We start from the raw sequence: 26918 nt of genomic DNA, 5'->3' as shown, positions 1-26918 counted from the left end.
TGTGATTTCATTTCTCGAATGTTTTTAAAGAAAATGAAACATAAATTTGCACACTGAAAATGAAATTAATTTCCAACCTTTACTACAAGGAAGTTATACAACTGCTTGGAGATCTACAATTTATGATGGACTAATTGCTACTTGTGTTAACATGTTTTTGAAAGTCTACAGGTTTTTTTTATTTCTTTAATTAAATCTTACCTTCTGAGATACTTAATGTTTCTAATGGGAGCATGACATGAAAATCCCATGTGCATCCTTATTTCAGACCTGTGGTGTTTGGTTTCCAAAGTGCTAGTATATACAGTAGGTTTCACTAGTGCTATCTATCATTATATCTGGTCCTCTACTGTGACTAGACTTCATTATTAACATGATGCTGAAGGAATCTCAGAATTCACAATATGTATCTGCCAACATTACAGAATCTGCTTTGGACTGAAGGATATTGTGTTTATTTTTTAATCTCTAGATTTCCATTGAACAAGCAAATACTGTCCTTGCACACCCAATTTTTGAACACAAAATTGAACACAAAATATTTTCGTTTCGTCATCCAGTAACATTACAACAGTGCAACAGTTCAACACTACATTTTAATTCATTGATTTCATAGGATGTAATTTGCAAACAAAAATATTATGGGCAGTTCCTTGATATATATCAAGGAGAGTGGGCAGCACAATTAATGACGGACTTCTGTGTTTTTCAATGTGTTAACTTTTGCACACCAAATTAGCTTTTAGCAGCAAAGTAACTGGCTACTTTGAGATCAGAATTGAGACTGGAACTCTGTGGTAGGCAGAGGAAAATGTTGTGGTGCCCTGGTGAGTATCCCGATGTGGAAAATGGAAAAGAGCTGCCACTTGCCCAAGAGTGCTAGACAGAGTGGATGAGAATGTATTCCAACTGAACCTTTATATGTAGCTAGAAGCTGTGAGAGGGTGAAGAGCCAAGTGTCGACACCAACCCATCACCGTAGTAGCCTAGGCACTAAGGACATTGTGGGGATGAACAAGGATACCCTGATATTCTGCAGATTGACATTGAGAACTCATACTTGTGAGCTGTAGTGGGAGTCAGCAACTAGGGGGTCCTCTGTAGACAGAGAAAAAAGGATTTTGGAGAAGAAAGTGACATATATAGATTTGGACCATAGGTGCGGTTTGTTAGATGGTCAACCAGAAAGGGAAAGAAAAGGAAGTGGAAGAAGGTAAACAGAGGGTGGTGACATTAGGAACAGAGAAAGGAAATGGTAAGGTGGGACAAAACTGTAACAGAGTTTTGAGGTTCTGGAAGCCGGGCAAACATCAGAAGACCTGAAAGAAAAAACTCAGATGGCATGGTGGAAGCAGAGACACTTGTTTTCAGTGGATGGTTGAGGCTGAATGTGAGAATGTGACTCTTGTTGTGGATGAGTATGATGAAAGTAAGCTCCCAACAACACCATAAGCACAACAGGTCCATCTATATTTAAGGTAAACTTTAACTGCTCAAAAAGATGTGTGCACTGCCGTCTGCAGCCAAGGAGCTCTTATGCTGAGGGAAGCGGAAATGTGGAAATAGAATTTGATCTTCACCCAAACTTACGTTCAATAACACCACTAAATGTAGAGCATGAAGTTCATTGATTGTCAAACTACATAAAACCAGAGAGCTTTATGCAAGAATAGAGTTAGAGATGCATTCACTCAAGCTTCTGTTAAATGAAACCAATACAGCAGTACGGTAGGGAACACTAAACTGTAGAAGGGGCTGTCTTTTCAACGAGACATTATACCAAAGTGGACTACTTGGTAATTAAATATCCCATGGCACTGTTTATCAGATTGTCAGTGACCTGACTATATTCTGTTTTGGACTTTTACATCAGAGTGTGTCCAAAATCCCTCTTGATTCAATTGGCAAAGTAATTTCTCAGTTCTTTAACTGATCAGCTGTGTAGTGGGGCTACTGGAACATGGAGGCTATCAATGCAGCCCAGGTTTTGAGATCCTTCAGGTTGAAAAGCATTATAGAAGCTTGCTATGAAATCTGCACAACTGTGGAAGTTACCTGTGATGTTTGATACATTATCTTAAAATTTAGACTGTAACTATCCATGCTGCCAGTTTTGCTTTAGAAAGGTTTTTTTCCTCCTTCTAAAAAATAAATTTTTGCGAATTATGTTTAATGTGCCTGTGCTGTAATTTGATTTATCGGACAACAGATAAAGTATAACCTCCCTTAGTGCTCCTTCTTCATCAGTTTTTAAGTTACAGTATGTTACAGAATAGAAGACAATTTTCTATTAAAGTAAATACGTATGTTGGTAAATCAAGGCTTTTCAAGGAAGACAAATGAAAAGCATTGCTCCCTTCCCTAAGCTTGCTGGCCATGATGTTTCAAAACTATTCAATGGCCAGCAAGCTTAGATTTAAATAATGTTTTATTTAAATCATAACCTTATAGATAAATTAAACTCAGAAAAGAGACAAATGAATATTCCTGCAAATGTCCACCATGCTCACAATGCCACCAAGAACAGAGCAGTACAGAAATTTTGATTGTAGAAATGGCCAGGTGTAGGTGAAGTATTTAATAGACTGATTGCCATATTAGCATTAAGGTGACAGAGCTGAAAAGCTGTACAGCAGCTGACAAAGCACATAGCAGACTTATTAAAGCCTGACCTCCAAAAAAGCACTAGTGCAGAACTCAACTAGACACATTCGTGTTACTCAGTAATTAGTTTATTCAATATGTATGATAGAACTCTGCTATAGCTGTCTAAAAGAGTGAATCTACTGTAGCCATTACATAAGTTAAAATAAGTTTTCTCTTCAAACATTGTGCCCTTCAGATCTAAGACAGACACCTAGATTAATAATAGATTTTTTTATGCTATTCATTATGATCAATCTCCTACAGCAAAATACATTTTTGTATGAAAATGCTTTTAACAGGCAGAAGGCTAAATTCTATCACTATAATTCAACATTTTAAAATGATAAATATGTATAAGAGGGAGCAAATATTGCTTAAAGGATTTGTCTTGAAAAATGCAGACACACTTTGTGCTTAAAGAACAGAAAAAAAACCTCGGAGCTTGAACAAAGTTTGCTCCATTTATTTACGAGATGGAATTTAAACCTGATCAAGTGGAAATACTGAGTATAAATAACAGATACACAGAAGAACTCCTTTAACTAATGATCTCCAGAAACAAGGTTTGTAAAGACCTCTTCTATTTGAAATCTAAAAATTTTACATCAGAAGAAAAGCTTGATAAAACTTGTGGGATCATTTCATAACCATTATCATTCATCTTGCAGAAGGTGCTATGGAGCATATTGAAGTATTCCTACACAAAACCCCAAACCTTTTTGTATAAGATTTATATTTACCATCAAATAGGCTATGGGCAAAACATATCTGTACTAAAGAGGAAAAATCAATGTACTTCATAATGATCAGTTGTCTAATAAATTCTAGCAAAAACAATCTGGCATGAAGGCTGTGGTAAATGACAAGCATTGTTCATAATTTCTACATGAGCTTTCTTTATTGCTTCCTTCTATTTTTGTTTATATTAATAATAATAATTACTTACACTTATATACCACTTTTCTGGGCAGTCTACTCAAAGCACTTTACAGATAATGGGGACTCCCCTCCACCACCACCAATGTGCAGCATCCACCTGGATGATGCGACAGTAGCCACAGTGCGCCAGAATGCTCACCACACATTAGCTATTAGTGTGGAGGAGAACAGAGTAATGAAGGCAATTCATAGATGGGGATTATTAGGAGGCCATGATTGGAAAGGGCCAATGGAAAATTTGGTTAGGACGCCGAATTAACACCTCTACTCTTTTCGAGAAACACCCTGGTATTTTTAATGATCACAGATAGTCAGGACCTCAGTTTTAAGTCTCATCCTAAGGACGGCACCTTTTTACAGTACACAGTAGTGATTCTGTCACTATACTGGGGCATTAGGATCCACAATGACTGCAGGGTGAGCACCCCCTGCTGGCCCCACTAACACCTCTTCCAGCAGCAACCTTTTTTTTCCCAGGAGGTCTCCCATCCAGGTACTGATCAGGCTCACACCTGCTGAGCTTCAGTGGGTTGCCAGTTGTGAGTTGCAGGGCGATATGGCTACTGGCTAACAATACATATTAACATTAATTATTGTATGTTAAACAGAAATGGCTAATCATACAGTGATCTTAGCTTCATCATCCTTATATTCACCTTGATTATAAGGAAATCTAGACTTTGGCAATTAATTAATCAATTTGGCAAATATATAACATTTATTCCATTCTTCTTTTGAAATTACAAACATACGTAAGGTCAAAAGGAGCTACAAAAGGTGTTGCAAGTTTCCTGACATGTTTATGTGTTAGAAAATACATATTTTTAAAGGCTACTCTGCAGACAATTTGACCAAAACTATTTTTTCCTGAATACTGTGCATAAAATCCGTTCATTTCAGAAGTATTAAACATATATTAAACATTCAGACACCTGAGGAATTCTCCGCAGCTGAAATGTGTTTTTTTCCTCTCTTTTCGGGATGAATAAACCTTTACTTGTTCCTTTGCAACAAATCCATTTGTCTTGTAGAATTATCATAGTATTTTGTCACCATCTTTATTTACCTTCCTTATTATTCTAAACTGTTTTCATTGTATAAAACAAAATTATTCATTTATTAAATTTAACATAATAGAGTTGAGAACAAATATTAGATTTTTGTGATTCTCAATGCCAGGCCAAAAACTGTCATCTTACATTCATGGCTTGAAATATCCTCACACTCCACCAGATAACACATTTGTTTTGTTTCTAATACCCAAGGACTAAAGATGACTAAAGGGAGGATTTCAGCATGGTCTAGATCAGCTATTTTATTAGAATAGAGAAATAGTCTGGACTTCTTGTCTGGATTATTATCAAATAAAATTAAAATGGACAATTGATAAATGCTTCTTTTACACAAGAAATTAGTCAATTATAAAAATACATTCAGTAACATGCAGTGCTGACTTAATTGCAGCCTGAATTAATTAATTATGACATTTTGTGAAACACTACAAAATATACCGTATGTAAATATATACTGGGTTACAGTAGAATACTCTACATAGATTTAAATGTAGAAATGTAGCTGTTCCAGAGCTTTCTGGATGGTCAGAGAGTAATTTCAGTTTTAACAGAAAACATTTTCTCAGTGATACAAAGTATGGACTGGAACATACTTTAGTGTTAGTATTCACTAACAATCGGTAGATAAATATCACTATTTTCTGAAATACATATGTATGTTTGAAAAAAAAATTCTTTAAGCATATTTGCTAAGTTGACACAGTGCTGTGAGTTTTACAAAATGGCCTGTAAATCATCTGGGGTAGTAAATACAAGAAAATAAGTCTGAAGCTACAAAATACATGTTAAAGAAGCAAAAATGTAAAGAATTAACTTGGAAATCTCCTTTATATTCACACATATTATCAGATATAATAAATGTGTGAAATACTATTATTTTTTCAAGCTAAAGAAAAAGTTTGAAACAAGCAGCTCTATTCTGGAAATTGCTTACAAGTTGGTATTTACTTTGTATCCAGAATATCAAATCACATCAAATGAGAGATAACATTTACAGTACTTACTATACATTTAGTCATTCTTTGTCTGCCTTAGGTTTTATACAGCCATAAAAAATAAACAGGTAAACAGCCTGGTTTACAGTGAAATAAATGACATACTGCATATCCTCTTTTTTATAGCAGTATTAGAGGACTAGTGGGATACTGAAAATTATTTTTCCTATCTTCGCTGATATGTAAACCTATTGTATTCCCCTGGGAGAAAGATGCAAAACAGAGTAGTTTGACACTGTGTATTTTATCTTAAGCCATCAGAACATAAAATAGCAACAGGATGCGAGTAAGCACAAGAGTTTAAACTTAAATCATGGTATACTTAATAACTAAAAAGGTCTTTTATATAAAATTTTAGATTTTTAGAAAATGTTTTTCACTTCTTGCATATAATTATAAATAATAATAAAGAAGATTTTGTTTTGCTCTGGGCTTTTTTTTGGAATCATTGTTTGCTCATGGTAATTTTTATTTTAAAATCCCAAAGAATATATGTATATATTTAAAAAATCATGTTCCATGGGGTCTTGCCGAAAATATTCTGTTCCAAAGATATTTACTGATTTACATGAAGATGTAGAGACTGGGAAGCTCTTTAAGCATTCAGGCCCATTCCCTCTGAGGCCTCTAGACAGGAATAGTGAGGCAAGAGAATCGCTTTTGGGGGAAATAGAGCAGGTCACTGGAAGTTGCTCTAGCTTGAAAATTCTCATCTCAGTGTCACAGTCATAGTGAAATGCTTCAAGTCACACAAAGTAACAATTTAATGCTGGAATGTTTTTAGTTGGAGTGTGTACAGGTTATTCCTTGACAGTGATGTTTTGTGTGTTTTAGAGAACTGTTGTTATTTTTGCTATATTTAGTATGTAAATGGTTTCTTTTAACAGGACTGTAAAAGCAAAATGTTGCTGCCATATGTTTAAATATTCATCTTTTAAACTGTAACATAGATCATTTTATACAATATTGTTTTTAATTAAGCATAATTCTGTTTTCTTAAACGTCAGTCACATCTAATGTAACCTGTTTTCATGAATTTCTCTAAATATGGTGTTTATAATAACTGACTAAAATTCCCTTGTTATTTATTTTTTTTACCATAAAAAAGAAAAAGGCACTTAGCAGAAATCACATTTTGATTCAGTTTGTGTTTAGCTGAAGCTGCTCAGAAATAATCAAGAATGCATGAAGTTTCAGAATTATACATGATTCGGGATTAACCAAACTTTTCTTTATCTCCAAATTGAACACACATTTTATTTTAATCTGTTTAAGGTCCTCTATCTGAACTTTGTTTTTAAAGTCTAGTACAAAGTTTCTTGTATGTTGTAGTTGGAACATTTTTATAAAGGAAAATGTTTTTCAAATGGGATAATGATTCTGCAGTGTGTAACCTTGAGTTAGGGAAGAACAGATTAATTGATCCACAGAGAGAACTCTCTCCAAACCTAGATGAGTTGTATACATCTTCTTTCCGATATACTGAACTGTTTGTTGCACATGAGTACTGTAACTAAAATATTTATGCCCCTAAGCATGTTTTTCAACTATTTCAAACCCTCTGTAATTCTTTGAGAGGTCAGGAGCGACATATATACTCTATATAAAGGATATGATTACAATATTTATTTAAGAATTATGATTTTTTTCCATAACCATCCAGTTTGAAATCACCAAGTGTACATGTCTTGGCTTCATGGCTGTATCTCCAGTATAGCTCAAGAGTGAACGAAGCACATACAGTAAATACTGTATGTTCCTCCAACACACACACTTGCACAACCATTCATCATCTAACCCATTACAAGCTCCGCTGTACCTCACAAGATTGTTATCATTGGTTGGAGAAGAGGCGTACCTCTCGCTGATGTCATGGCAATTTTCACACACCAAGAAAGTCAGAGGAGTTGCTATTTTACCAGATAGTTGAATGAGTCCTGCTGTGCCAGTAGTCAGACAATTATACATTGCTGCTTAGAGAATTCCAGTCCTAATCAGCTGATAATAGGACCAGGTGACTCAACTTGCAGGAGTGCCTTCAAAGGTGGAGCCACTTGAGAATGTACTAGTAAGTATTTTTAAACTTGGAACAATTTATTCCCTATCATTTAATATCCATAATACATTCATTTCACAATAATACATTGCATACAGTACCTTAAACATTTAAGGCCTTTTCATGCAAAATGTATCAATCTATAATACCCATTTGCCAGCAGAAGTAATATCAAAACATTGTAGATGCAATTATAGATAGTAGAAACTCCCACATTGTTTTCACACAGAATAAATAAAGACTTATGGTTCTGATCCACTTATTTCATGGTAACCTTATACATTCCAGTCAGTAGCATTGTGATACTGAGCAGAAATAATCTTATTAAAAATAGATATTCAGGCAGGAAATTAGATTTGAATCATCTGCATTGTTATTTTCTCCCTATCAAAATGTATAAAAATCTGCTTTAGAGAAATCAAGTAAGAGTAACATTTACTTTTTCAGGAAACAGTGTTTTTACTTCAAGGTCAAAGGTTAAAATGTATTCAGATGGCATGATTAGCCTATGGCTCATGCCTTCTAACCACAGATATAATCTCAAAATAGATTTATTTTGTGGTTCGTGGCCGCCTGCCTTATATTGTAAGTGAATTGAGATTACTTTGTATGCAGCTGAACTCTGTTTGTGATTTGTAATATCCTTACAGCATCTTTCCAGGCTATGCTTGCTTTATAAATTTGATTTTCTTCTGCATCTGTGGAAAATCCTCCACAAAGAAACTGTAGGGTATGCATTATTTATCATGCACATATTTGGCAGTATTTTCAACATTGCAGTGAGAGCAGCAAGTAAATTAAGAAAGTCATATGCAATGGTGTGGGACGTGACCAAGGTGTGCAGTTTAATAAAGCTTGTGCAAATACATAACTGGCTTCTCCATATGGTTGTTCTATATTCTGATTTTTTTTTCTAGGATCTCCACTGGGATTTCCGTACTTGCAGAAATCAGTTCAGCAAATCAGCTGAAAATGGTTGAATCTTACGGTTCACTGAGCCATTAACTGAACTGAATTGCACTTCATTTCCCATTCTCCTGCCTCTTACCTTTCAGCCTTTCCACACTGTTAGAATATTTTGATGCTATGCAATGCATAGAAGAGGAGGACTTCATCAGAATTAAAACACTACTAGCTTCAGTTGTCCCCAATATGTAAATGATTGTTTTTACTCTATTCCTTGTAGTTTCAAAAGAATAGAAAAAAATGTCTTCTTGCTAATTTAGAGCTTCAGTTCATTTCTTTTCCAATGTTTGATCAATAAAAAAGGCTCTGGATAATTTAATTGAAATTTTACAAAAACATCTCAACTGTCTAAACACTTTATAGATATTTTGTAGCTTTTCAGTGTTCTGCAAAAGCACAAGTCATGCAAGTTAGTTTGCTGGTGTTCCTTTAAAGCAATTGTTTTCTGACATTTATAGGCTCTGTATTTTTCTGCTTTCATGATGACTTAATGCTAGTTTTATCTTTTTATAAAGAAAATGATCAACTTCCAATCCACAAAGTGAAGGAAAAATAATCTCGACCCAAATAAGAGAAAATAGTGTAAATCAATTATGTATAAAATCCAGTTTGTGTTTTTAACACTGTTAATTTAGTTACTAGTTTTTGATTTAGTTATAGTCTTGTTATTTAGTTAAGTTGACTAAAATGTCCATTAGTCATAGTCACTTTCTAGGCACCCACTATTAATATACAGTAGGAGCAAGTAAAAGGTTTAGACCATGCTGAAAAGAAAAACCTCTTCATTCACACTATAATTCTCGAGAATTGAACTATTATTCCAAACCCATGTTTGATAGGTCACAGCAGTATATTACTTGTTTCTGAGAATAGGGATGTTAACTATATCTATAATCCTACAAGGTTGTCCATAATGCAATTTTACAGTCCATGTATTTTAACCCTGAAAATTTACTCTGATCTTTGTTATCCCTGATATCTGTCACGATTGTAGTCCCTCCTCCTTAAGGGCGCTCTGGCTCTTTCGCTTTGGATTTAATTCTGTGCACCTGACCCCTGTTCCCAGTCCACCTTAAAAGCCAGACGCTGACGTTCCTCTGGGCTCTGCATCTGGTTTCCGCACCGTGCGAGTCCGGGACCTGGAAGCGCCTGGTCCTGTTAAGGTTTTAATCTCTGTTCCCGTTCCCTGTCCACTGGTTCTGGTTTTAATTCCTTGTTGGATGGATCACCTGGCTATGGACTTATTCTTGTGTTTTTAGATTCCCTCTCTGGATTACTTTTGGATTGTTTGCCTTGGCCACACCTCCCCCGTGCACCAGCGCACTTTGAACACGCCACCCTGTTTTCATCCCCGTATTCCTGCATGACTTTTTCCTAGTGTTTCCTCACGATTCTGGATTGTGTCGTCCGCATAGGGTCTGGAAAGAACTGATCGTTACAATATCCCATATTTTGGTATTATATAAATAAATATGTTGTATATTTAGAATCCTTATATGAGACTGTAAATTATCATGTTTGATTGGTTTCTAAAAGTCATCAAGTATCATCACAATGTACTTTTCCAATTTCTAATAGTTACAGAAAAATAAAAAAACTCTCACTTCATTTCAATGCTACTCTATAAACAATTTCTAATCACTGTAAATATACTTACCAGGTTAAAACTATTTAATCAAATGGGATAAATGGGTAAGGGCTCATTGTCACACCCTGACAGTGAGTGGCTCACAATCCACGGTAGCAATGAGAGAATGCAGTTCTTTCCTGAACTAAGGCATTCCTCATGGGGCTTCAAAAAAAGGGTGTGTGCCGATTCCGTCATCTAATCATAGAGTACCTCACCATCTATAAAACACCTGAACTGCCAAGAGGAAAATAATAATAATAATAATAATTGCTTACACTTATATAGCGCTTTTCTGGACACTCCACTCAAAGCGCTTTACAGGTAATGGGGTCTCCCCTCCACCACCACCAATGTGCAGCATTCACCTGGATGATGCGACGGCAGCCATAGTGCGCCAGAACGCTCACCACACATCAGCTATCAGTGGGGAGGAGAGCAGAGAGTAATGTAGCCAATTCATAGAGGGGGAGTATTAGGAGGCCATGATTGGTAAGGGCCAATGGGAATTTGGCCAGGACACCGGGGTTACACCCCTACGCTTTTCGAGAAATGTTTTGTCACATGAGCTACCAGTGTCCACTACGCTCTGGTCTGTCTTTGCACCTCGCGGTTCTTACGAACTAAATCTAGAATACACCCTGTTCCTGACTCCTAACCCCGAACTCCAGTTACCTGAACTTGCCTTGACCCTTCTGTACCTGAAACGTCCTTGTGTTTTAGTATCTTGCCTGTATAACCAGCCTTTTTCCTGCCTTTTTCCAGGAGGCAGAGCATCCAGCTCTGCCTCCTGACTTTTCAGTATTTTTTCTTTCCGCCATTTTTTCCTCTTTTCTTTGGCAATCTCCAACATTTTCCATAAATCACTGAGCATCTGCAGTTGGATTGAGCGCCTGCCTTTAGACACAGCTATCAGCCTGGACAAACTGCATCATAACACTAATAAGTTGCATTCATACATGGATGTGCTTAGCTATGGTTGGTATACAGTATAAAGGGTCTCACGGTGTTAGTTGGTATTTGGGCTTTAGAATAGTAAAGTGTATCTGGAGAAAGGGGAGAAGATGCTATGTCAAAGTCTCATTTAGATAGATACTTTATTGATCCTGTGAGGGAAATTGCAGTTCAACAGCAGCTTAGCACAGTCAACACAACACAGTGTAACGAAATAATACTACAAATTATAGTACAAAGGCAAAAGAAACAGATTTTTGCATGATCCGGACTTTAGTTGAAAAGAAACATCTCTATCCTGCTTTTTCCACTTCTTTTGTTTGACAAGACAAGCTATTTTGTGGGCCAGCACTGTTTTGCCAAAATAAAACAGAATAACACTATCGCTATGCAAACCTGGTATTCTCAACATTCATTTATGATGACTAAAAATGTTATCCTTGTCATTGAATATGTTTTCTGGTTATTTATACAGGACAGCTTTTCACAGAACCAGGAAAGGGGTTTTGATTGCAAGGCAGATGTTTTTTCATTATTGTGAAAAATTCCTTCTTCAAACAAACTTGCTAAAAGACTAACCAATATAAAACCATCAATCATGAACCAGGCTTGTCATAAATGTTTTTCTTTTCCCCAAAGAAAGTTGATCCAGGAAGACAGTATACTGTACATCAGTTGACACATACACACATACAGTAACAGTACCTAGGTGGTACCTAGGTGGTACAATTAGTACAGAAGGTACAAAATGACATTTCAGGGTCTCTGGCTACATGGTGAATTGTCTTCATTCAGTATAATATTAATTGTTTACCTAAGGACTTTCTGAAAGGAGTAAAATTATTTTCAGGAATTAATTACGTTGATGTCTAAAGTAATGAATGATGTGAAAGTCATGTGAAAAGTGTAATTTCCTATGAGCCTGATATCTTTTAAACATATTTGAATTAATAGATACAGTATGGACCTACATAATTGTTGATCCTGGGGGCTGTGTGAAAGCTTTCATTTTTACCTCTGCTTTAAATTCCAGATTAAAGGACATTCTACGAGGGAAAGTAATTTTATTTATAAAATTAGATAGTTCATTTCACAAGAAAATTGCTGAATCTTGATTGAAAACTTTGCTTCTTCTACACGTACAGAGATTATTTTATTCCATCAAATATTATTCTGTACTTTTTATTCCATCATCCCCTAAAGTCAAGAATTACCTAACATTATTTGACACGTGTCCTTTATTCTATATCATAGCTTGATAATAGAGACTCAAACGTAACAAAACAAATATTTATTAATAATAAATAACACAGATACACAGCGCACAGTGTTATACAACATCCAATGTTACACTTGAGCAGTAATATATATCTCTGTGAGCTCCATACCCAGCCTTCTACAGATATAGAAAATCCCAGAATTCTGCCAATAGAATCTTAATACTCAAAATACCTTATAAGGCAAAGATGGTCCTTTTAAACAAAACTAAATTTCTATTTCAAAATGGATGCTCACAAATAAAGGGAACCAATTTCCCTGTTCTAAACAAGGGATCACTATAAGATCAGAGATTATTTTAGCTTTTGGATTCCCAAATAAGAAATACAAAAGACACTAAACTTCTTAGATTTTAAGTCTTAAGGTTCAGTAGTATTTTAGGGTTCAGATTAACTGGACAGAAACTGATTTCAAGTCTGATTTTAAAGAAGTTTGTCACTGCACACTCTTGTTGTGAACGAGATGATGATGAATGAATGGTGCTCATGATGTCTCCCTGTTGTCTTTTGATAAGTCTCTCCCTTTCTCCTCTCTGCTTCCTGTTTTTATTGTCTTGAATCCTATTTTTTCCATGATCCACCCATGAAGGCGGGAAAAATGGCCTTAGTAGGAATGGTCTGGTCCCAGTAAAATACTGTATGTTTTGATATGTCTGAACTCTTCATTTAACAGTGCATTAGTTGGTCCAAGGGCAGCTACATAAACACCACAAAACAATATGCATTGTTTCAAACTTTCAGAATAAGGTAGTCAATCTGGAAAAGTACAAGTATAAACAAGCTGATGTAGCTTGATCCTCTGGATCTGAATTTCCAAAAAGCAGTGCCTCCATATGGTGACTAAAGACACTGTACAGTAAGAAAGTCCCACCCTTTGGATGAGGCACTCAGCTGATATCCTAACAATTAGGTCAATAATACTACTTGGCATTTTTCATGCACGTCAGGGTATTAAGTCTGATGTCCTGGCTACAGTATATTCCACTACCGTATATGGCTTATTTCAATTTCTTAATTGTCTACCCGATCTGCTGTGAATTAGAGGTCTTGGTGTACAATGACTGCCAGACGGCACCCCCAGGTGGGAGCTTCACTTCAGTGGTGGATAAAATTGATTATTTCCTCTACAATAAAATGCTCTGGAATCCTTGGCAGGGTGCTAGTGCTACAGAAACACAATCTTTCTCTCTTTTAACTTACATACCGTCTCATGTTTCTATTTTAAGATCAGGTAATATAGATTTAGTAGCATGCTGATATAACATTTGCTGACTCAACAACTGTAGGAAGGTGTCACAAAACTTCAGTGCTGTCTTGACCATTTTACTGCTGTGTTATTATCGTACCAACTAAATTCCCCTGATTTAGACTTATTGTCTGTCAGTTCTTCTATCGGACGTGATATGTAAGGTATGCATTCCACTCCAAATGAAAAATCCAAACTGTTGTTTGTGTTTTAAAGTCAAGCAATCTGTATTTTTAATTATGAGATTAATAGGGAAGTACAATATCACATCATTTTTAGCATCATTATTGAATTATTCCATGCAGACATTTGATCTTATTAGAACAAAAATATAACTTGAACTTGAAATATAACTTGAATCCAATAATTTAATGAAATCATTATTAGAGATATTAATCTACCTCAGTTTCCAAGCTGGAAGCCAGGTCTCTAAGGGTGAATCAGATTAAGGATCAGAGTGATGAAAAGGATCAAGGATCAAGGGCAGAGCAGTGATGCTCAAAGTCTTACCCATCCTGAGGATACTGACTTTTCTCCTGAAAGCACTTGAGGTCTTGAGGTCTGCTGGTACTCCAGGTCAAGGTCCAAGTCATGCTGGGATGTCAGTAAATAAAGATATAATATTTCCTTAGAAATGTCCTCTTAAAGTTCATAAACATGTTAAAAGTCTCTTCTTAAAAATCACCTCTCCTACCACTATATAGTTTCCGTGCCCTAAGTAATGCATGCCTCAAAATAATTTTCAGGGGTTAATTTTGAGTTAATAAAATAGAAATTTTTCCAGTCAAGTGTGGGTCCTGAGCCAAAGCTGTTCTTTCAGATTCATTCATTCAATAATATTTTTGAACAGAAGGTCAAGACGAGGTCAAATTCCAGATTCCACACATATATGTCACCTGCTGAGCCCCTTCCCTCCCCATTTGTCATTCCCTATCTCCACCCCATCTTCATTGTTGTAGCAGCTCCCTGACTCATTACTTGTGACAAGAGGGGTGTGCTGTCAGCTTCGTCCTCGTGGACAGGCTGCCATGCCCTCAAACAGACAACCAAGTTACACCAAGTAAATTTTTAAAAGGTTTCAACATTTTTTTACCTTTCCATCTCTATGTCTCATTAATTATGATTTGGCTGAACTGCTAAATTGTAGAAGATTAGCAATTCCTGCATTAAACTCCTCTTCATGTTATCATTGCTTTTTGTCGATCTTAATTTTATTGCTAATTTAATCACACACCATTGTTCATCACCACCGCTCATACTGTTCATAATCACATTTTTCTTCTTTTTGCTTTAGCCATATGTGAAATACAGTATACCCATGTTTTTTCAGAACACAGGAGGGGAGAACACTGAATGCATGTCATATGTTTGTCATTTGCATGGTTGATTATTTATATCATCTTTGTAGATGAAGCTCCCTGGTTTAATCAAATTATGGGATTTCAAAAACATTTGTGCCATCTGAGGTTTTTACAGGTGCATTTTGACTGTATTCAACTGTATTCAGTCGAAACAAGATATCCTATTACACCTGTGAAAGAGAATGATTATTTTAATAGCTTTAGTCAAAAGGAGCATTCAGAAATGTGCTGGATTTATTCTGGTAGCAAAACATCAACAAGAAGAGAGGAACAGAAATTGCAGTGCTAGCTAGGTAGACAACACTTTCTTTCCTTGACCTGAATTATAATTCTTTTCAGATACTACAAAGAACAAAAACTATGGAGAAAGAAAAATCTTCTATTCAAAAGCCATAGAGATTAATGTTTATTTATTGCTTACATTTGAATCTGATCTTTGATCAGATTCTGATTTAGTCTGATTACACATACAGTTATAAAGCACCACAAATAAATTCATATACTGTACACAAAAACACATTATACGTCATATACAGACACACCTCAGGTTAGGTAATATGTGATTTATGTAATCTTGGATTTACGTAAATTATTCTAAAAGGTCAATAGTAAATATTCCAAGTTATGAACATTACTCATCTACTGTATGTTACCACTGCTGCCGCCTTGCAGTGATCTTCCGCAAGCTACAGTAAATAGCACTCATGTGGTGCGCTCCCTCTCTCTCCCTCAGCTTTCAGTCTTGCTCTGTACGTGCTACAGATCGGTTACTAAAATAATTTGTATTCTTTTTGAAACATTTTCTTGTGTTTGTGACTTCGGTGATATTATAATCATGACTGGAAAGAGGCAGATGCGAAGAGTGCGCAACGCATGCGCAAACGCAGGAAAATTGATTTAGAGACGAAAATGATAAAGAAATATGAAGCTGTACAAAACATGTATAGCACGACAATAGCATGTGAACTTGGTCTCTCAGTGTCAACAGTGAATACAATTTTAAAGGATGCTGTCTGTATCAAAGAACATGTGAAGGATCTGCCCTTTTAAAGTCAACAATAATAACGAAACAGCATTTTGGTGCTATGAGACCGAACGCTCAACTCAACAACCAACCACTTCACAGCATACCACATCGCACGAGTTGCCTCAGCTGTTGACGAAGCTGATGTCGATCCTGATAATGATATTGTATTATTGCAACATCTCCTTCTTCTTCATCTAGCAACTAAGTCTTCTGTCACCCACAACTAAAATGCTGCCTAGAGTGAGGTCCAATGATACGAAATCTTTTTTGTTTAAATATGTTTTATATTTTTTATATTTATGGAACATTGCATTAATAATTATTGAACTTAATTTTCTATGTACTGTATGCTTCACATGAAAGAAACTGACAGAAATAACATCTAAAACATGTTCACTGACATATTGATGTACAGTATAGTACTGTACATATGTATGCATAGCCTGTGGGATGTGATTATTGGGTGTTTCTAGTTACATAATGGTTTCCGGAGCGGAACTATTACATTACTTGAGGTTTGTCTGTATATGAATTGTTTGTGTATTTTATTTTTGAAAATCACAGTTTAGATTTTCCTGATAGCACACAGTGCATTCAGGAATACTGAAGCAATGGTGTTTGTAAAAGATGCAGTTCTGGATGCAGTTCGCTCACTAGCATGTTAAATTTGATCCTTTTATAAACAAAACAAAAACAATGCACTTTTCTTGCTTTTCTCAAGGAAAATCAGATTTGCATAAAGCAAGTAAAATAACAAGCACAAATAATTTGTTTAGAAATTTCAGTATTTATCGTTTCATGCTCAAATTCTTTGCTGCCTAGATGAATTGTAATGTGAGGTTTTAGGCACTTTCAAACTGTGTCTTTTTCATCACTACAAAATCTCAGAAACTGAAGAATGAAAAACATTTATACTAGTACAAGAAAAGAGCTTTACAGTTCTTTAAAAAAAGTATTCACCCCCTTGGACTTTTTCACATTTTATTGTGTTACAGCATGGAACCATGATGTATTTAACTGAGAATTGTTGCCACTAATCAGCACAAAGGACTCTAATGTCAAAGTGAAAAACAAAATCCAGACTACAGTATATCCAATTCAGGATCAAGGGGGAGCTGGTGCTTGTCCCTTCAATTATACACTCTTTGACAGGATGCCAGTCCATTGTTGATCAAATACAGACACAAACACTCACACCTAGGGCCAATTTTCCATAAAGCAAATTATCTTACCAATATGTCTTTGGACTCTTGGAGGAAACCAAAGCACCTGGTGAAAACCCACACGAACTTAGCATCCCACGTCTGGAACTGAACCAGGGCCCCAATGCTGCAAGGCAGCAATGCTAAATATTTTGACACTCAATTAATGTTAATGTTTTCTACAATTTTAAACAAGATATAGAGAATAACTAAATCCAAAGTTTCAAAATATTTGGCTCCAAACTCCTGAAGCTATTGGTGAATGAAGTCTTTGAATTGAAAAAGGAAGTGATTCATTTAAAGTTCTAGGCATGCACCCAAAGGGCTCATAAGTCTTATTTTTCATTTTCTACTCCAGTGAAATCAGTTCCTGCCCATGATCATGTCTACCTTCATTTCTCTTCCCTTTCATATCATGTGACCACAGTTTTCCCTGTCTCAGTAATGTATTTAATACCTATCAATGCACTGACACAAATCAAAAGATTTATATTTAACCCAGTCAAATCAAAGGCATTACATTTAGTTGAAATAAACCTTTTCTCTTTCAGCAATACCTTCCAAAATCAGAAAAGAAAGAAATCCTATTTTTGCCATTTCTCTTGCCTGACTCAGATGCTTGAAAGATTCCAGTTCTCATCGTTTAGTCAGTGAAGGAGCATTCTTGTTTTTACAAGGTCAATTTAAATTAAAATATTTAGGCCTAAGCCAAAGCTGGCTTTAATACAACTACTGCTGTGATTCAATCATGACTCTACTTCATATGTAGTCCTTTATTCACACATGCTTTCAACTATTTGAAAATGATTCAGATTTGCACCCAGAACTCCATGTGTTAAATATGATATTGTTTTTTAGTGGAATACTTATATTGTGGGTGTTATGATTATAGTGTTAAGATTTTGCAAAAAGACAAATTGAGAAAAAGATCAAGGAACTCTAAGAGACGGATTCATGCATTCTGTATTAGTGAAACAACAATAGAGAATTGAATGCAATTAAAGTTGTCATTATAACCCTGGGGTAAGAAAAATGTATGTCAGCTGGAATGGAGCATAACAAAGCCCTAGGCTATTTAACACGAACTCATGTTTAGGAAGTAGATGTTACATAGAATATCTGTCTTTTCAAAAACCTAATGCAAAATGTATCCATTTCTTTTTTCTACAGGTATTTCCAAGTGATTTGATATCAATCCTTGGAATAATCATACAAAGCACACACAGATTGTGCTGAATTAGGTGTAAAATAACCTGTCTTTGACTTAGCATGCAAGGGAGGAAGGGAAGAGAGATGTGAATTGGTTTAAACTACAAGCCAGATGAAATTAATGACATTAATTTCAGGTTTGCTATTATCTTGACATCAGAGAATAAGTGCTCCTGTGGCAACACTACAATGAGATTTTGTGTGCAGGTTATTTTCTGCAGGCTGAAAGAGGTACATTACATACAATTTTCAAACTACTATGTCTTTAGGTAACCTTCCTCTAAATTAATACTGAAGTAATTTGGCTAGTAGGAATCTTAAATCTCTTTGGTTGCACTATGTGGAACTTTTATAAATGCTAGAGATAGAAAATTATATTATAGGATGTGAATATTGAATGTTTAAATTCAACCATGACGGAAGTCATTGCCAGGCAACATGAGAGGCTATCCTATTCTTTACTACCACAGTCGATTTCCATTTGGGATTGTCACTATAATAAGCTTCAAATTCCAATATGTATTTTTAGATTTGCCTTCTTACAGAGCTGTGTGTATTCTGTTTGCTGTAGGTCTCATTTGGGAGAATATACTGTAGTTTTTGTAAAATTGCCGGTATCTCACTAAAATGTTTCTTCATGGGTGAATGGAAGTCACTTCATTATAGAACATTTCAGTTGGATTCAAACTGGTTCATTCAGTTTGGGAGAACCAAGTCACATCCATCCCAACTCACATCCATCCCAAGTCGCATCCATCCACACCATGTCTCATTATCATGCCTCTGTTTTCTCATTTCACCTTATGCATCCCACCTCCACCACATCTCCTACATTGCAGCTACTGTACCTCCTTGGTTTACTCCTCACTCTTCTTATGGCCCATGGGACTAGACCTCAGCCAAGCAGGTTAAGCCAAATCTCGTTATACCTAAATACTCAGTTAGCATCCTCAAACACATGTAATTCTTTGGTGTTATTATTGCTTGTAAAATTCTATGGGAAAATTAAATGTACTGTATAATCAGTTATCATAGTAAATTGTGAAGCCGCTAGAGGTTGTAAATAGTGGGATAACTACAGTATATCTTGGTAGGTAAATTTAAAATATGTATAAATCTCTAATCACAGAAATATGACTAATATTTCTGACTATTGTGTAGCTTTTATCTTTTTTAAGTTTATAGTTTATCATCCTCCGTATTATTTTCTGAAGTCTTAAGGACAAGACTGCCCAGACACTTCAAAAACACAGATGCAGAATTCAAACTGCTGACCTAAGAGCAAGTCAGTTTGGCTGCGGCTTTGCTGGGACTGAGCAGATTTTTAGCCAAAACACATGTGTGAAACAAATGAAAGAAATGTGTATGATGCAGGCTTGACATTGTATGAGTAGGTTCGGATGCATTGCTTGACAAGCAGATATGCTACAGGTGCCAGAACATGAGTTGGCAAACAGTGGCAAAACTACCACAGACATATAGCCACCGGTTAACCAGTAGCTCTGCTAGCTGGTATGAGATTGGAACCATGGCAGTTTAAGACACGGGTGACCAGAAGAGCAGCTAGCCCAGAAGAGTAACCTGGCGTGGAATGCAGAAGAGAGTTGTCACTTTCTGAATTTAGCTTGATAGGAACAAGTTTCAAGCTACATTCCCTAAAAAGGAGGAAAAATAGCTACATACTGTTTAGCTACAGTACTGACCAGTTGGACACCAGTCAAAACAGATAGGGGTTACATGTGGGGGAGCCCACTGTAGCCGCCTAGGCCCATATGCTTGGAGCAGTGGTGGGCGTTCTCACCCGCAGGGTGGAGCAGGAGTCAGTGACCAGTGGCTTCTGCGGTGTACAGTGAAAGGAAGGAATGGAGAGATAGGTGCAGTAGGTAAGCTGTTCAACTAGAAATGGAGAGAGAAGGGAAGGGGGGAGAATGGAGGAGGAGAGAGTAGGATGAGAGAGAGAAGGAAGGAAAAGCTTCCATGGGGGGAGCTACTGTACCTCAGCTACTCAGAGATTCTGGAGACTTGTTGACATCAGCAGACATGAAAGAAAAATGCAGATGATATAGAGGTTGCAGAGCCACTGTCTTTTTAGTGAAACACTGAGGTCAAAGAGGAGTTGTGCCTTTACGACCTCATAATGATTGCCAGACTAAATATGCTGTCCATGTTAAGGTCAGACACATTGTAAGCTCACACATTTATTCAGTTTAGAAAGCTATTTTTATAGTCGGGACACCCAATCGAAGAAATAACCTACTCGTAGAATTAAAAACTTGACCTTCCTCAATTTATCTGTCAGATGTGTCCTTCTCATCTGGTGAGATAAGAATCCTATTATGAATAATCTGAACTCTTCTGGCCAATCCTTGCACAATAGAAGAGCTTCCGAAATTCTACAATATGTACCAGCAAATCTGGTTTTAAAGAGCTTCACTCAACAGACTTTAAAGCTAAGTGCAAGATTAAATGATTTACCTAATTTTAACATATTTAAATAAATTTAGCAGAACTAGTATTAACAGATCTATTTTTGTATAAAATACATTCCTGACTGGATGACTGGCTACTCTGCCAGAGAACATTTTCTTTTTCTGACATTAATTCATCGGAAATGTTTGAATATTTACTCCTTTTACTTAAGTGCTCCTAAAATATGCATTTTATAAAACTATTTTGAAGAACAAACAATCACAAAACAGATATTATTTGTCTGAAAACAGAACATTAGAAAGAACATGCTTCCTATATGAAACTACCAAGGACTATCGGAACAGAAGACACTCAGAAATCACTATAAGTGACAAACTTAGTAGAATAAGTTTCAGCTTGCACAAGATATGATTTCATTTTGTCAAGTACCCACATTTATCAGATTCATTTGTTCAACTTTAGAAAATGGATACCTGAAAGATTTTTAAAAATGTGTTACATAAAAGGAGAAGACACTTCTCTTTTTTAGCAGAAATGTCAGTTATAGTACACCTCACATACCATATGATGAGAGACAATGCAGTTTGGAACATTGAAGTGTGTGTTAAAAGATTTCTGATTCACTTATCTGAAATAAAACTATATTGAAATCTGTAAATGTAAATGAGAAGCAAAAACATTTGAATCAAAGTTCATTCAAATGTTAAACTGAATCCGTTCATCAAAATTGACAAAGCACTTTAAATACAGCAAAACAGAGTTGCCCAGCAGTCTTGTAGTCTCCATCCAATTCAAATTATATAATAAGAGAAATATATTTTTTAAATAATGTACTGCACACTATATACTGTAATAATATTTTCATTTGTAAATGTAAAATGTACATAAATCAGTTGCTAATTTATGGGTATTCTCATTAATCGCACTGCACTCCAACTTGTAATGAAGGAATAAGCATTAGATATTTCAAAATTAAAATATAAATTACAGTTGCCCAGAAGAGCAAAACACAAAAAACAAAAACAGTGCACAAACAAAAAACAGAACACAAACAAAAATGGGTGCACAAACAAAAAAGAGTGAACAAATAAAAATGTGTTCAAAATGGAAATAGGTTCTCACAACAGACATAACATCTGTTGGCAGGTGAGAGGGCAGCACTGAGTGGAGCTCTTAATGAGACATTTTTTAGACATTTTTGTGAATGTGTGGGTCCGTTTTGTAGTGGGTACCTTGTCAAAAAGACAACCATTCTTTTTGCCCACATTATGCGAAATACGTAGGATTTCTTCTTCATGAAAACATTGAAGGGGCTTCAGGGAGCAATCCCGCAATTTCTCTGGTCACTGAATATATTTTATCAGACTTGCCTGCACATTTGATTTAACACTTTGCCTGTTGTATGTAGACCACAGACGTCTTTCCTTTTGCTTTTGGTCACTGAAATGTATGAAGTGCGAAAATGTAGAGGTTCTCCCTTGTTCTAGCAGAAAAAAGAAAGGTTTTGAAATACATCTTCCACACTATTTATTGTGCAGTATGACAAAAGATAATGCTGCGGATTATACCGCACCTGGACAATGACCTGAAATTGCATGACTGATCCCTTAAGCCCGTTCAAGGTTTTCATGCTGAGGAATTCCTACGTGTTTCCTGTAATGTTTGCAAAAATAATTGTTTTCAACAAGCTGCCCTCCACTATACGGACAGAATATTTTTTGTTTGTGCACTTTTTATTGTTTTTGTGTTTTGCACTCCTGGGCCATTATACAGTAAAATTATAACATCAGCTCAATGAGAGAATCAATTTAAGAAAGCAAAAAATTGCCTGAACAATTACCGTTTAGGTGTTGTAACGTGAAACAAGCCTGAAACACTCCCATATAACAGGAGTATATGATATCTTACCATTGATTCCAGAGACATAGTTAAAATATTATTTTTTATCTGTAATGACTTTCATATAATAAACATTCTTTGAAGAATTTTGCACAAAAAATATTAGTTTCATATAACATAGAGCAGTCCTAACTAAGAAGAGGCATATACGTACAGTATGATGACAAAACAAATGACCCATACAGAAACAGTAACACAAGTAAAATACACAATAAATTCAATCCAAATAATTGTTCCAAATTTGGTTCAATCCAAATAATTGTTCAAACCAGCACTCAACTGTGTATCTGGTTTCAGTATCATTTTGTATCATTATTATATATAGAAGGACCTACATCTTAAAACATTAGTTCAGATGAGAAAATCTTTTGAAATGCTTAAAATGGGTAATCAACCATAAACATTTTTCAAAGATATAAGGAGCAAAGTTAGAATGGGGAGTCAGCAAGCAAGCTGAAAAAAGCCAAGTAGAAATTAATTCCATTCTAAAAAGAAAAGGAAACATTTTGGCTGCAGAGTGTCCTTCAACATCCTTTTTTCTACAAACTCCACTGTGAGCCCACTGTCAGTTTTTTGCCCCTTCAACAGACGCAATAGAATGTGGCACCTGCATTAGCAGACACAGCTGAGACCAATTTTGACCAGTCTCCTCTCGCGGCTGTATGGATGTTCAGTCAGAACCTCGCCAGGAGCTCAACAGCCAAGGCGCCTTTCTCCACTCCCTAGATCACAACAATTTTATTTATGCTCTCAGAGTGCATTCATATAGTATATAAACGCTCACAGAGCACATTCTTTTAATTTTGATTTTTCTCTTTGCTCTCAGAGTGCCTGTAAATCTAAGTGCTCTTCAAGCACATATATTTTTCTCTCTTTTCTCAGAGTGCTTGTAGATATAAATACTCTTTGAGCGCCCTTTCATAACATCCACTCTCCGAGCATATTCAAAATCATCATTAATATTGTTAGTTCCTCTTTACACACCCATCCATCCATCTTTATCAAAGACAGGGATAAAGGCAATCCTCCAAAACTGAGTTTCCAGGCAAGAAGAGCTGTAATTAGGGAGGCCACCAAGAGGCCTACAGTAACTCTAAAGGAGTTACAGTCCTCCATGACAGAGACGGACAAACTGTGCATGAGAAAATAATATAATGCACACTTCATAAATCTGGCTTGTATGGAAGGGTGACAAGAAGAAAGCCTTTTTTGAAAATATATCACATCTCGGCTGGAGTTTGCCCAAAGGCATGTGAGAGACTCAACAATTTGGAGGAAGATTCTATGTTCTGATGAGACCAAAATTGAACTTGATGTTTGGTGGAAACCTAACACAGCACATTACACTGAGAGTATGATGCCTACAGTGAAGCATGGTGGTGGCAGCATCATGCTTTGGGGATGCTTCTCTGCAGCTAAGTACAGAAAAATCCTGGAGGAAAATGTGCTGCAATCCGCAAGAGCACTGGGACTTGGAAGATGATTCATCTTCCAACAGGACAATGACCCAACACATACAGCAAAAGCCACTCTGGAGTGGCTTAAAATCAAAAAGGTTAATGTCCTGGAGTGGCCCAGTCAAAGCCTAGACCTTAATCCAACTGAGCATCTGTGGAACGATTTAAAAATTGCTGTTCACAAACGGTCCCCATCAAACTTGATGGAGCTTAAGCAATTTTGCCTAGAAGAATGGGCAAAAATTCCAGTGTCAAGATGTGCAACGCTTATAGAGACTTAAAGAGACTGTAATTGCTGCCAAAGGTGGTCCCTATCCTGAATACCCATCCATTCAATTATTTTCTGTTTTTTATTTTTAATTAATTTAATAAAATGTCTGGATTATTTTTTCACTTTGGGAGAAATTCTCGGTTAAAGACATCAAGGTTCCATGCTGTAAAAATAAAATGTGAAAAAGTCCGAGGGGGTGAATACTTTTGCAAGGCACTGTATGTATCTTTATTTTGTTATTTATTTTAAACATGTGAAATACTCAGAAAAGATTTCTGGAAATAATTTTGTTTGCACAAACGGAAGGAAAAATACTGAGTGCAAAGAGTAGGATGATGTAAAATTACAAAATGTCTAAGAATGATCTTTTCATTACGAAATTAGAGCAGAACTTCATTGTTGGTGAATGCCTTACTGTATGTTAATCTTAAAAAGTTCACAGAAGTTAATGCCAGAAAAAAAATCATCTTTCTGTTGTATATTGGAAGTTCTGTTGAGTTACAGAGTTTTATACTGTATTAGTATTTATGCTCTGATCCTTCATGGTGATCCATTTGGCTTTAAAAGTACCATTTAGTTCACAAGCAGTTATGAAATAGATGCAAAAATACAGTACTTCACAGTGAAAGCGATGTCCATTGAAAACAAATCTTTTGTTTAACTTCAAAGAAGGAAGGTAAAGAAAAAAGAGAGTCGCAGTGTTTTATGATAACAGTTTGTCTATGCTCTGATCTATAAATGGGAGGTTACAGAATCCTTTCACACTGCACCTTTAGAAAATTAATAAAATGTGTTTTTTATTGAGTGCTATGCAGTCTGATCTGCAGAATGAAGGATAATGTTGGCCAAATAATGAATATTTTAATTCATCCTCATCCCTATTACAACAACTGCCAGACCAACTGAGCTTAACAAATACTACCATTGTTGCTTGCACAGAAACATTCAGAGAACTTCAAGTTAAACAGTTAAGTCAAGTAAAACCTTAGCTGACAGCTGTGCAGCTCTTCAGTCAATGATACTATTGATTCCTATGGCACATTGCACCTTAATTAACAGAAAGGGCAAAGTATTAAATCTATATATATATATAAATTAGATTCTGAAGAAATTCCACAGATTATTCATCATAGTTGATGATTAAGAGCATCCCTTTTAAATCCCACCATCTAAATGAGTAATGTTTTGTTTCTGGAAATTGCAAAAGAAAGGACAGTCAGAAACTGAAACATAGTGAACAGCCGTTTCAATGCCATTAAAAAAGTTTGTAACTGTGAGGATTTACTGGAGAACTGAGAACTTGACATGTTTTACAAATCTTAGTTTCATCTCACAAACCTGTTAGGAATTTTCTAGAGCTCTGTTGTATTAGATATTGTTATAGTTAGGGTTAATGTTTAATAAAAGTGTAACCATGAAGTATATATTATACATTTATATTTATATAAATATGATTGACAGACATCTGTAGCCAATCCCTGATTGCCTAGTGTACATAGGTCTCCATGCCTCCCTTCCTCAGGCATATTTAAGCCCTGCTCTCAGGCCTTAAATTGTTTTCCTCTGTGTTGAGTTCCAGATCCTGACTTTGTGACTTTTTCCTATTCTAATTATTTTTCTCCTTGTCCTGTTTCCCTGCTTTCTGTTGCACTGCTTAGCTTACACCTGGTTTTTGTTGTCGTTATTTGTTTCCCTTTAGCTTCGTGGTTTTTTCCTTCTTTATTGTTCACTGCTCCTGGTTTTTTGTTTGTTCTTCTTGGATTTCTTATCTGGTTTTTGGACTTTTGGCCTGTTTCAAGATTTCGATTTCAGATTGTGTTTTATTAATTTCTTTTGGAACTCTTGGACTGTTAGAATCTACACAGGTCCCCCTCCTGGTTATTCTCAGCTGTTTTAACAACCATTACACTGTAGTTGATAAAAATATGGATGGATGGACGTAAATAAATATAATAAAATAGCAGATTGTAGGACACAAGAAAATGGCTAATGAGAGGATCATGTGGTTCTGCCTCTTAGAGACATCCAGTAAGTATAAGCTGCCCCCCAGCACCTCAATTTGCAGCTGCTGTTTGTTGTGTCAGATTGATTTGCAGTATTCTTATTAGTTTGGGGGGTCTTTCCATCCAAAACAAATAATTTCCATAAACCACAAAGCTACAAAATGAACTGGTACCGTGTCACCTTGACATCTTACTACAAACTACTGAAAGGTCAAATATATTCTTAAATGAAAGCCTTTATCAGTTTATGTTTAAAAGGGAAATCTGGCAGTGGATATAT

This window comes from Lepisosteus oculatus, chromosome 2 (assembly GCF_040954835.1).
Source record: "Lepisosteus oculatus isolate fLepOcu1 chromosome 2, fLepOcu1.hap2, whole genome shotgun sequence".
Taxonomy (NCBI): domain Eukaryota; kingdom Metazoa; phylum Chordata; class Actinopteri; order Semionotiformes; family Lepisosteidae; genus Lepisosteus; species Lepisosteus oculatus.
The sequence above is the reverse complement of the archived record's forward strand: the minus strand, read 5'-3'. Positions refer to the sequence as shown.